Genomic DNA, 13,156 nt, shown 5'->3' on the forward strand with positions numbered 1-13,156 from the left:
CATCCATCATTCAACTGCCCCAAGGTGTCCATCACATGCACCTTCAAGCTCTTGATTTGACCGGCATCATGTTCCAAGATAGCATTCATCGTACCCTCATGCTCTGGTAGCGGATTTTTTTGGACATTCGGTCGAGCAGTTTGAAACGAAAAGGCCTTCGTGTCCAAGAGGTTTTGGATCTTATGCTTGAGGGTGAAACATTCATCAAGTGAATGCCCCAGTTCACCGCTATGGTAGTCACACTTCTTCATCGGGTCGTAACCTCGATTGCTTTCACGGTTAGGACGCTTCAGTTCACTAGAAAGCAAACATTTCTTTTGAAGAATCGCCAACACCTTAGATGGAGATCTAGGGAGAGGAGAGAACTGTCTTCTATTATTTGCTTGGGCAAATGATTGACAACCAGCAGTTTGTTGTTGCCTTTGATTCATTTGGATAGCCGGGGTGCGATTAGTACCTTCTTGGGCTATAGGTCACATTCACATCCTCAACAACTTCCTTCTCTTTCTTGGTAGAGAATCTTTTAGTAGATGGTTCAGAAAATCATCATTCCCTTATCCCCATCTCAATCTGTTCTCCTACAGGAATAAGCTTATTGAAGCTCTCGACATACATATTGGCCATTTAGTTACGGAACTCAAATGGAAGGGTCTTCACAAACAATTTCATCAATTCCTTGTTGGTAGGCTCATGATTAATTTGAGCCGTCAGGTTTCTCCATTTCACAGCATACATTTTAAATGACTCACTCCTTTTCTTTTCCATCCGCTCTAGGTCTTCTTGGGAAGGCGCGATGTCCATGTTGAACTTGTATTGTTTGAGAAATGCATCTGCCACTTCATTCCAGGTTTGGAGGAGGTTTGCATTTTTCATAACATACCAGTTTAGTGCGGGCCCGGTTAAACTCGCATGAAACGATTGGATCATGAGGGGCTCATTTTTTACGATTGGGCCATGCACATGTGGTACATTTGCAAATGAGATTCCAGACAAGATGTCCCGTCATACTTCTCGAATTCGGGCATTTTGAACTTGCTCAGCATTTTGACCTTCTCATAGACCGAGAGGTCGAACAGAAGTGAGCTTTGAGACTCTTGCAGCTGTCTTACTTTCTCTTCTAGCTTTGCAACGCGCTCATCCTGATCTGTCTTGGGAACAGTGTCAAGCTTGGCCTTTCCAACAAGGACCATGTCATCTTCCAACTCAGGCATTTCGTCATCACTCATTTGGGCCCTCTTTGCCGACCTTGGGGCTACCATTTCGAGGAGAGCATGTGCAGGATTCGGATTCACCTAAAGGGATTGAAGTTGAGTTGTTATAAGCTGCATAGAGACAGCTAGCTGTTGGAGTTGATTTTCCTTGGAGGACATGCGATCACGCATCTCGCTTTGGTCGGCCATTTTAGCCCTTGATCGCGTAATAATGGGAGTGTGGCGGATCCGTTGTCACCTAATGAAAAAAAAAAGGTAATATAAGAACCAATGACAAGATAGAAAATGGCCCATGACAATGGTCTAATCGCCTAATTTTATTCAAAATTCACTACAAACATTAGAGCAAACAATGAACTAAGAATTGAAATTCAAGTCCCTAAACATTGAACTAAAAATTAAAAACATTGAAAACATCTCATTTTATATGTTTTCGGGATTCCAACGCTTTACAAAGCTTCTTATTTTCAGCTTCAATCATTTCCACTTTCCGTTTAAGATGCTCAATTTGTGCTCTTTGAGTTGGCTTTTTAGTCACATCAGGGACCATTAGGTGTAAGGCCGCAGGAATCCGGTGTTGTGGAATGTAGAATGCCGACGCATGGTGGACTCCTTCTTCGCCTTTCAGTCTCTTGGGCACCAAAATTTTCTATGGGTGGCATTCATTCCATGAGACAATGATCATCTGGATCTCGTTGAAGTAGTTATAGTTTGTTCGAATAAAACGAACTTGGAACAACTCTGTCTTGAGTGGTGGAGGAACTTCCTGAAGAGTTTTGTGCGACGGGCCACCCTATATGAGTAATAAGAAGTCACGCCGAGAAAGGCCCAGCAATGAGATTGGCTCATCATGCTTGTGTGAGAAACGAGCCTCCTCAACTTGGAACCATTTAGTATACCATAGGAATGCCTTAGGATTAGGATCTTTCAAAAAATTAATCCAACGGACGTACTGTTTATTCAGAGAAAAACGTTTTAAGACCGCAAATTTTTGTATGGGGTGCCTAAAATCGTCAATCTTAAATTGTTTCATGAGGTGCCCAAAATCCCTTATGTGTGAGAAAAATCATATTTGTAAAAGTTCAGGGAGGGCACGCATGATCTTTTTTTCATTTTGTTTGAAACGGTTTAATGACAAAAATGTTTCAGCTAAAACCATATTAACATAATTTAAGCCGTCACAAACACGATTGACCACCCATGAAAGTGAAGGATTAATGGCATTTCTCCGATAAGGAAAAACACTTAGCCCGAAAAATGCTAACATGAAAATCCTAGCTTTTGAAATCATTAATTTGCAAAACAGTCTTTCCAAAAACAAAAATGGGCATGCAAAACAATTAGCTTTGACAATTTTTCTTACTCTTTCGGCTTCGATTTCTAAAAATTGTGATAATTCAGAAATAGAATCTATACCGATAGGCGGTCTAACAAGTTCATTTTCCAGGGGCATTCCAATTGCAACACTATATTCTTCAAGTGTTGGAGTCAATTTGTACTCACCAAATATGAAGGTGAAAGTTTATGGACACCAAAAGTGAGGGAATGCCTGTATCACACTAGAGTGAATGTTGATCTCTAATAGAGGGAGAAGTTGGGCGATCCTGGCTTTCACATATCTCTAGCCATCTTGATCTAACTGGTCTAACCACCTTTTGAGCTACTTTTTGGGAGTGGAAATGAATTGTATGTTGGTTTTCCCCATAACATATAAAACAAGACTGATGACGAAACCTATTGTCATGGACCGACAAAATTGCAAGAAAATAAATAAATTGTGAAGAATTTATTCAATTTACTTTCACCGAAAAGGGATGACAATCACATAGACACACGTATAAAATGTGAGGCTTGATTTCTATCTTGATGGCTTAATAAAGTGGAGTTAAGAGGATGATCCGACCGTTGCAGTTTCGCATTAATGTGTCAGGTCCTTCTAGCCCCGGCTCAGTCGAATGGAATACCCAATAATCACGCAGTCTCGCAGATATGGACAAACACATTTGACACCATGAAAAGACTTTCGGGGAAAAGAAGGTCAATCTCTACATATCGAGTCTCGCTTTGGAGGAAGTATCCTTCTCAACACCATCCTAGAAATCCTATCGCAGCCCAGGTTCGGCCACAAGTTGTGTATGAAATAGTGTAATGCTAAAAACAATAAAACATGCACAACGGTTTAAATGCAAACAACACTTCTAATCATGGAAAAATAAATCATTAACCCCACACTCCAACCTGCAAGACAAATGTTAGCATAGACTTCTCCCCTTATACCTCCCATCTGCAAAAACATTTAACACCTTAGAAATGTTAGGTAGGGACGTATTTGGAATCCTAGCTGCCAAACAAAAACATTTTAAAAGAAAAAGAAAAATTGGCCTAAGTCCACTAAGTGTTTTAACACAAGTTCCCAGTGGAGTTGCCAAACTGTTACGACCTAATTTTCGGGTGAACCACCTAAAACTAGATTAATGGACTACTAACTTTTTTAAATTTAGCTCAGACTCTCCCAAGCCCATACCAAATCGCAACTTAAGGTTCAATTATCTAACATGCAAATGATTAATAACTAGAAGTTACCACTAATCGGTTTATAGTAGGTCGATTAGACACCTAAGTAAAATAATGTGAGATTTACTCTTACGAACCAGAGACTAAGGGTATGGGGACTTGGTTACACTAGATCTCTCTAATGCCCTTTCGGTACTATTTCTTTTTAATTTTCAAAAATGTTTATTGCGGGCGGTTGATTTATTTTAACCTAAATTACTATCATGCAAAAAGTGACCACATGGATCCTCAAACATTCAATAAATAAATTGCATCACACAAAGCAAATTTTTGGGTTTTTTTTTTTAAATCAGAATTCTTTTATGAAAATGCATTTTTTAACATAATGACTTAATCTTATTAATATGCAAAGTCTAATTAAATGGGCCTATTATGCAAACTAATTAACATGCACCTCATGACCTAATTTCACTAATGAACAAATTCTAATTAAATGATTCTATTATGCAAACTAGTTAACATGCACCTAGTATTTTTGCATTTTTTATTATTGAAATTCAGAATTTATGAAAACCCTAATTAATCTATCTAAAAAGGGATAATTTTCTAATTTATTCTAGGGATTGATTTGACTTAAACCATATCCTTTCTTAGAAAACTATTTTTTGGAAAAATGAGATAATTAAAATGTGCGGACACTATCTAAAACCCTAAAAAATTTATTTAGGTTCGACTCTAACTTATTTCTAAAAATGCAATCCTAAAAATGTAATCCTAGAAAAAGAATTCTAATTTACTAAACCTACTTGTCTGATTTACTAAATCTATATGCTTATGTAGAATTTTGATTTTGATTTTGATTTTATGATTTTTTTAGTTTTTTTTTTAAAAGATAAGTAATTATTGAATAAATATTAAATCTAAGCTATCAACAAAAAAAAAGGATTAAAATAATTGAAAAATAACTTGTTGTCTCACAGGTCAAATTAACGATTATCCTAACTCTAATTATCACGACAAAGAGATCAAAATAATTAAAAATTTGATCCGTAGTCTTACAGATCAAATTAATAATTATAATGATTTAACAATTAAAATTCTACCAAAAAGCCCAAAAATTAATATAATTAAAAAAATAATCCAATGTCTCTCGGATTAAATTAATAATTATATTAATTCCAAGCAAAATTCTAGCGGATAATGCCTACAATATGCACGAATATTAACATTGACAAACCATATTCTAACTTAAACAATAATAAAAAAATTTAAAATGAATAAATAAATGACAATGCGCAGGACAACCAACAGAGCTGGGCGTAGGATTCAGGCAGTAGGTTGGTCGGCGCCGGGCGGAGGGTGGCGCGGGGGTTGATCGACAGCAACGGCAGAGTGGGGGTGGCGCCGCAAGCAGATGTCGCGGGTGTCGCTTGTGGCCTCGATTTGCAGGACGGTGGGCTGCTGTGGGTGTCGGGCGCTGGTTGTCGCAGGGCAGTGGCGTTCGAACGGAGCGGAGGTGACTGCTGTGGGTTCACCGAAAGGAAGTGAGGCAGACACAGCGACAATCGAAGCAAGGAGAGCAGCAGAGGTGGCGCAGGCTGAGGCGCGGGTTGCTGCAGACGTTGGCTAGGCGGCACTCAGGCGGAGAGCAGCGCAACCGGAGGGTTGTTAGGCGTCGGAGGGCAGCACAGCAACCTGCAAAGGGAACAGAGGACAGAAACAGCGGCGGAGGAGTCGGGCGTCTGGTGGTGTTGTAGGGCGTCGTGCACTGGGTCGCTGGAAGGAGGACGGTGCAAAATGGGCTGACGGAACGGCGGTGCTACTCGGAGACCGGCGGTACAGGCTCGCGGAGGTGATGACCGGCGCGGGCTCGAGTGCTGCGGGGGCATTGTGGAGGACTCGGGCCCCGCTGCTGGCGTCGCGGGGCGCGACGGTGGCTGGCGGAGCAAAGAGTGGCAGTGCTGCACAGCAGCCAGCGGGTTCGGCGGCAGAAGCCTTGCGAGGAAGAAGAACTTTCTTCTTTACTCTTTTTATACTTTTTTTTTTCTCTCTCCTCTATTTACTCTCACGTCCACTCGCAGGTCATCTCTTCCTGTTCCCTCTCTGCAAACTTTTGGCTGACTTTTCTTTTTTGTCAGAGAGGGAAAAGAGGAAATGCTTTTCTCTTTGCCCAAGATGAACGAAGACCTTTTTTCACACGTATTTTCTCTCGAATTTTTTTTTGCTTTCGGATCCGCCCCATTTCTCACGAAGTGTAGCCCTTTTATAGTGAAAACCTCTATTGATCTTTAGAAAGTTATGCTTCCTTGATTGCGGGAATTACAGAATTTCAGCCTTGATTTATCATCGCAAATTGACATTTTGATTTTTGACTCACGTTACTAGAAACACATCCAAGTTTATTTTGATTTTTGCGAACAGCTCACTTGATGAGTATAATTTTTTATACTTTCCTTTTGATTTATCAATCTCCTCACCGATTTTGGGTTTGGCTTTCATTATCTTTCATTATTTTCCTTTTATTTGTTCAAAATGCAATTTATATTTTCCTTATTTCCTTAGGTTTACTAAAAATTAGGTGTCAACAATTTAAAATATCCGAAATCAAGGCACAAAATGTATATGATTTTTAAGTGCTGATGTTCAAGAGCAAAGTTTCCGAATCCCAATAAAGCAAAGTTCATGTCAATAGCCATGCTTCCACAATGTATATATAAGAAAAATTCTAAATAAGAGCATGAATTGATCCTTATTTCAAATAAGAACTTGAATATCCTCATTTTCTTAAATAAGAGTTAAAATAGATTTTATTTCAAATAAGGGATTGGAGTGACTATTTCAATTTCAAATAAAGGCTTGACTTTCCAATTGGTCAAATGCAGTTTTGTGACTTACCTCTTTTTATTTTTTTATTTTTTTTGGTTTTTTTTTTTTAATTCTTCTTCATTGGTCTTAAGCAATGGCCAACTATTGGCAATGCCCAAAGAGGGATGGGCGAGCCAATCTAGTTAGGGTCACCCTTGTTGGCCACAAGTGAGGGATGGCTAGGTGAAGAGAAAATAAAGAAAATTAAAAATTAAAAATTAAAATTAAAATTTTCATTTGATGAAAATGCTATTGACCGGCAAGAATAGACTCTTACTCATAACTTGAAAATTCTAAAGGGCCGAAGTGCCTTTAATTTTTTAAATAAGAACTTAAGAAAAATGAACCTTGCTTGGATAAAAGTATAAGGTGTCATTATTTTTTTGAATGAACATTTGAAGTGAACATTATTTTCAAATAAAATGTGAAGTAGCCGTATCGGTTTCAAAGAATGACCTATCCTCACTAGTTGGTTAAGAGCATTTTCGTCCTTTTTACTTTTTCTTATTTTCTTCCATTTTTTCGTTCTTTTTTCCTCTTTTATTTTTTCTTTAAAAAAGAAAGGCTAAAACTGAAAAAAAAAAAAAAACGAAAAGAAAAATACATGCACGAGTGTAGCAGCTAACCCTCTCTATGGGTTTTTTTAGGGTCAATTATTATTTTTTTAAAAATTAGTCTTTTTTTAAATTTGTTTTCTTTATTGAATAAAAGAGAAAAATGAAAAAAAAGGGAGGAAAACAAGAAAATATAAAGGATGAAAATGCCCTTAAGCATACCGACATCATCACTTTAGACCCTTATTTGAGAAAATGGACGCACTTAGTCCACATTTGAGATAACATTCACTTCAAATTCTTATTTGGAAAAATAAAGGCACTTTGAGCTAGTATTTGAAATTTTGGTCTTGAGGCCCTTATATTAAGATAGTCAATAAGGTTTTATTTGATATAAAGTCCATTCAGACCCTTATTTGAAAAATTAGGGCACTCCTTGTCCTTATTTGAAAATTTTCCCCGTATATATATATAACGCGCGTTCGCATGGCTCCTTCTCTCGAGCTCACTATCAACTCGGCAGATAGACGAGATTGCTCTGTTGCGCTTTCCTCATCTCTTTGGATTCGGTAATGGCGACGTCCTTGATGGCAAGGCCAGTTCTGGCGACCCGATCGCGCCCGCCGGCGGCGGCGGCGGCGGCGGCGGCGGCGGCATTCGAGACGGCGCCAGGCGTGGAGGCCGTGTCGAGCTTCGACAGCATGGGCCTGAGCGACGATGTCCTCCGTGGGATCTACGGCCACGGGTTCGACAAGCCCTCGGCGATTCAACAGCGAGCCGTGGTCCCCATTGTCCGAGGCCGAGACGTGATCGCTCAGGCGCAATCCGGCACGGGCAAGACCTCCACCTTTGCCCTCGCGTCTTGCCAGATCGTGGACACCTCCAGAAGAGAGTACGCGATCCTCTTCGTGAGCGGAGACCCTTCTTTTACTATCGATTTTCTTGTGGAATTAGGTTGAGGCATGTTATGCGTTTTGCTTTGGAGGGTGAGATGAGTTATTAACATTATAGAGCTCAAACTATGACACCGCGGATTAACAATAAATAAATAATCGGCGAACCTTCTCTCTCTCTCTCTCTCTCTCTCTCTCTCTCTCGAATTTCTAGCGTAACGAAATTCGATCGCTCTGACAGGAAGAATTTTTGATTTTCGGACTCGTTAACTAAAGAATTTGAGATGTTCTGATGTTGAGGCAGAGGGATGTTGGCTTTTAGTTTTACCATCGCCCCACGGATGGCCCTGAAAGAAGTTCAAGCCTTAGTCTATGGAATTTGTTCATGAACTTTGTTTTGAGAAGCTTTCTTGGAATTAAGCGTAGCCTGAGTTTATGCACTTATTCAGGTTGTATATGTATATTATATCAGAATGTTTAAGTGGGTCCTCTTAACTGAGTATTTTAGGCACTTGCAAGGCGTGAAAGGTTTTCTTCATTATCAAGGACAACGAATAGTTTTATTCTTACATTATTGATTCTATATAACAGGAGCATTAGTATAATTGAAACTGCAATCTGGGTTTGCTTATTTGTGTAGCAAATATCCTGGATGCACTTGTCAACAAGCTCCTATTATTAAGTATCCGCGACTCTGTTGCTTTTATTTTGTTGATTTTTCAAGCTACCCTTGTTTATTTTGCTCTCTGAAAGTTGCAATTTGAATTTGGTTGCTGCCTTGTGGCCATCGATTTTGTCTTAGCTAATTTGCTTCCTTCATGTTCTGTTCAGCGTGCAAGTACTGATTTTGTCACCTACGAGGGATTTGGCGAGTCAGACGGAGAGAGTTGTGCTGGCTATTGGTTATTACAGGAACGTGCTAGCCCATGCATGCGTTGGAGGCAAGAGCATGGGTGAAGATATCCGGAAATTGGAGCACGGAGTTCATGTTGTGTCCGGAACTCCGGGCAGGGTGCTCGACATGATAAAGAGGAGAACTCTTCGCACCAGAGCCATCAAACTCCTAGTCCTTGTGAGTGCACTGCATCACCTCCTTCGACTTCAGATCCTGTTAAGTTTCCTTCTGCTTTCTGCAAAACAAGTTCTCTCTATTCACTTGCCTATATTTTTGCCAGGACGAAGCTGATGAGATGCTGAGCAGAGGATTTAAAGATCAAATCTACGATGTTTACAGATTCCTTCCTCCAGAGCTTCAGGTTGCCTGTCCTTCATGTTGAATCAATGTAGTAGTAGTAGTAGTAGTAGTAGTAGTAGTAGTAGTAAAGATGACTTCTTTTACGCAATAACCCCAGTAATAGTCCCTAGTATTCCCAGCCCTTGGCTTAATTCCATTGCATTATCCTAATAAAACCGAATGCCATTACTTCTTTTTAAGTCCAATCTAAGAAATGCTCTTCACTTTTCGATCATTATCAATCTAGATAGTCATCCCTTCTCCTCCTCAGCTGATTCCTAGAATTTCCAAAAGGTCTTTCTGCATTAGTCAACATGCTGCAAGATGGAGCATTTAATTTTTATAAAATTCAAAATTTGATGAGAGATCTGGAATTTTCTTTCCTCCTTCATCCTCCTTAATATCTACATGATTCGGACATTAGAGCATGTACAAGGTGGATAAAACGGTTGTCTTTTGGCTTCATAGTTCTACCATGAATAGGGCACTTGTTCTTTTCTTTTTCTCCTTGTCTTGTCTGATAAGTATTAGATTCTTTACTACGACGAGACATGCTTCTCTCCCCATGATGTGCGCTTCGTAATTTTTCAGCACATTGCTATGATTTGCTTCGTTCTAAATAAAATCGGTTGTTAGGGAGTCGCTCATACACGTTCATGTTCACAACTGGCTAATGCATGAGTGGCATTCTCTGCAGGTTGTCTTAGTTTCAGCAACCTTCCCCACTGAGATATTAGAGATGACAGGAAGATTCATGACCGATCCCATAAGGATTGTTGTGAAGCGTGATGAGTTGATGCTGGAGGTGAGCTACATTGGGTTAGTTGCATTTGATGGCGGCTAGGGATCTTGAGATTCTTCTGACACAATCCTTCCTTTACTTCGTATGGTTGCAGCGCGTCGACCAGTACATGGTGCCAGTGGAAAGAAGACTGGAAATTTGACACTCTGTGCGATCTATACGACAACTGTCCCATAAGCCAAGGAGTTGTATTCTGCAACACTAAGCGGAAGGTACGACCCCAACCACGTTGGGTTCCACACTTGAGGTGGAACATAAACATCTCGATGACTTAGAGATCATGAAGACCTCTACTGCTCTATTTCTCTTTGATCTATATTTTGTGCTGTGGAGTTGTATTCTGCAACACTAAGCAGAAGGTACGACCCCAACCACGTTGGGTTCCACACTTGAGGTGGAACATAAACATCTCGATGACTTAGAGATCATGAAGACCTCTACTGCTCTATTTCTCTTTGATCTATATTTTGTGCTGTGGCTCTTCATGTCTTCCTTATATTTGTCGAGCAGGTGGAGTGGCTTGCAGAAAAGATGCGTGATTCTAACTTCACTGTGTCTTTCATGCACGGGGACATGCCTCAAAAGGAGAGAGATGCAGTAATGGCTGGATTTCGATCTGGGACGACTCGGTTGATGATCACCACCGATGTGTGGGCTCGAGGATTGATGTTGAGCAGGTTAGTCCTGAAAATTAACATCGCAATAATGCAGATGATGACATTCTACTGTTTTTGTCTGCTGTGTGCATCAACTCATTCGTAGGTTGGATGCTTGCTTTTTCGGAAGGCCAAATTTCTTACTTTCCTGTTGCGCCACGACCATTTAGTTGCGCGAGTGGACGACTGAATCGTTCTCAATACACTCTGTAGGTTTGTCTTGTTGTCAACTATGATCTTCCCAACAGCAGAGAGCTGTACGTCCATCGGGCCGGTCGAGTAGGCCGTTTTGGGCGGAAGGTAACTATTATGAACCTTGAACTTGAGGCAACGACAATCCTATTTTCAGTTTTTGTTCTTGCCGTGGGTATAACGACAAATCTCTCATCGACATTGCAATTTACAAATGCCAATCCGCATGTGCTTTTGCAGGGTGTTGTGGTAAATTTTGTCAAAGACAAGGAGATCCAGATTCTTAGAGACATAGAGCAGTATTATGGCACCAACATAAGCGAATGTCCGGAGGACCTGCCGATATAATATGACAATATAACAGTGGGTACACTTAAAAGGCCGCGTGAGGTTCGGTTATTATTCTATAGCTTTACTGCCGACCCATATATTATCGCATTGTTTGATCTTGTCAAAACTTGGAAGCAATTGGGTTGTGTTTGGAATGTTTAATTCGAGGGTTCTATGTTAGTTTTTGAGTTCCGATCCTTGAATACAGGCTCCTACACACATTTTGTCCACCTTTGCATTGATATTTAACTTCCCTTAAGATGAAGTGGTGATCGACATCATCAATTTCCTCACCCTTTGCCAAATAAATAAGTCCAAGGCGTTGACTTCTCGGTGTTCACTAACCTTCAATTCTCACCGAGGCGTCTAAAACTCTTTGCTAAACTCGCACCACAAATATCACGTCTTTCACCCCTGCTTAACATGAAAACCTTTCGCTCCAAAGTTTCCATCCAAAGTTGGATTTACTGGTTAATAAAAAGTATTCTTCCTGGTGCTTTTTGATCTCCATTTTTCACCAAGGTATCATTGGGACTTCTGCTCTTGCTAAGCCAGCGCCAACTCTTATCATCTTTAAGCTACTCAGCAGAAAACCCCTGAGATTCTAAAAGTTTTCAGCGAGGTTGGATATGAACGTTTGTCTTTGACCCACTAAACACGTGAATGTGATGAGAGATTTACGTTGCCCGTTCGAATTTAATACCCTTGCGTGGGTTGGAAATACAAACACTTGTGCACGTTGTTACTTGAGCCCATTCCCCGTAGAATTTTCTGAAATTTTAAGTTGAAATCTGAGATAGGAAAAGAGTTAACCTTGTGCTGGGGACAAGTACAGCAGGAGCTCACTTGAGTGTCATTACTTTCTTTTTGCTCACTTAAGTGCGTAAAATTTGAAAAATCGATCACTTAGATGCGATAAGCGATTTGTCTCATCGGAAAATTCGACGTGGATGTCGGTCGTCCTACGTGGCATTACTGTTGTGTCGTTACCTCGGGTGCACCACATATGGCTCGGTTGATGGTTTATTAAGTTTAGACTTAACTCAAGCTTTCCCAAACCCTTACCAATTTGCGACTTAGAGTTCAAGTTATTAATATGCAAATGATTTTTATATAGGAGACGCTATTAATCGATTTATGATGGGTTGATTTAATACCAAAGTGAAGTATCGTGAGAAATACCTTACTTCTACGAGCTAATGATTAAATGAATTTAGGGACTTGATTACGCTAAATCACTCTAACGCTTTTTGGATACATTTTGTCATTTATTCGAAAAATATTTTGCAGGCGATAAGAATTGATTTTAACTCTATCTCCTAACATGTAAGGTACAACTATTATTGAACACTCAATAAAGCATGGCAACCGATAAATTGCAAATATGGGGAGTAAATACTTACCTCGATGCAACGCAGGCATCCACAACAAATATTAATTAGAAACATGTGTTCAACTGAAATGTGACATCTAATTATCACTCAATCACTCAACTTTTTTTTTCTTTTCAGGATTTTCGCTTATTTAAATAAAATCTAAACTACATGATGCACAAAAATAGTTTATATTAACATGACATGTGACTTTCAATTAACAGGCAAAGTATATGACACTTGATTTTAATTTAATCACCGAACACTAATAACAGACAATGATTAATACGTAACCATTATACTTGACATGCACATGATATTCACTTATTTAAATGAAAGCTAAACTATGTGCAATGCATGCAAGGACGTACACAAATAGTTTATATTAACATAACACGTGAATTTTAAATAAATAATCCGACACGCAAACTATATGCTCGATTTAAATTTAATGACCTAACTCTATTGACAGGTAATGATTTATATGTAACTACTTTACATGACATGCAAGTGATTTATTATTATTATTATT

General features: G+C 39.5%; 1 pseudogene; it reads left to right on the plus strand.

Annotated features, from left to right (window-relative positions):
* The first annotated feature begins 7,654 nt into the window (after nucleotides 1-7,654).
* Nucleotides 7,655-11,437, plus strand: LOC120293423 (annotated as a pseudogene).
* Nucleotides 11,438-13,156: the final 1,719 nt, after the last annotated feature.

This window comes from Eucalyptus grandis, chromosome 5 (assembly GCF_016545825.1).
Source record: "Eucalyptus grandis isolate ANBG69807.140 chromosome 5, ASM1654582v1, whole genome shotgun sequence".
NCBI lineage: Eukaryota > Viridiplantae > Streptophyta > Magnoliopsida > Myrtales > Myrtaceae > Eucalyptus > Eucalyptus grandis.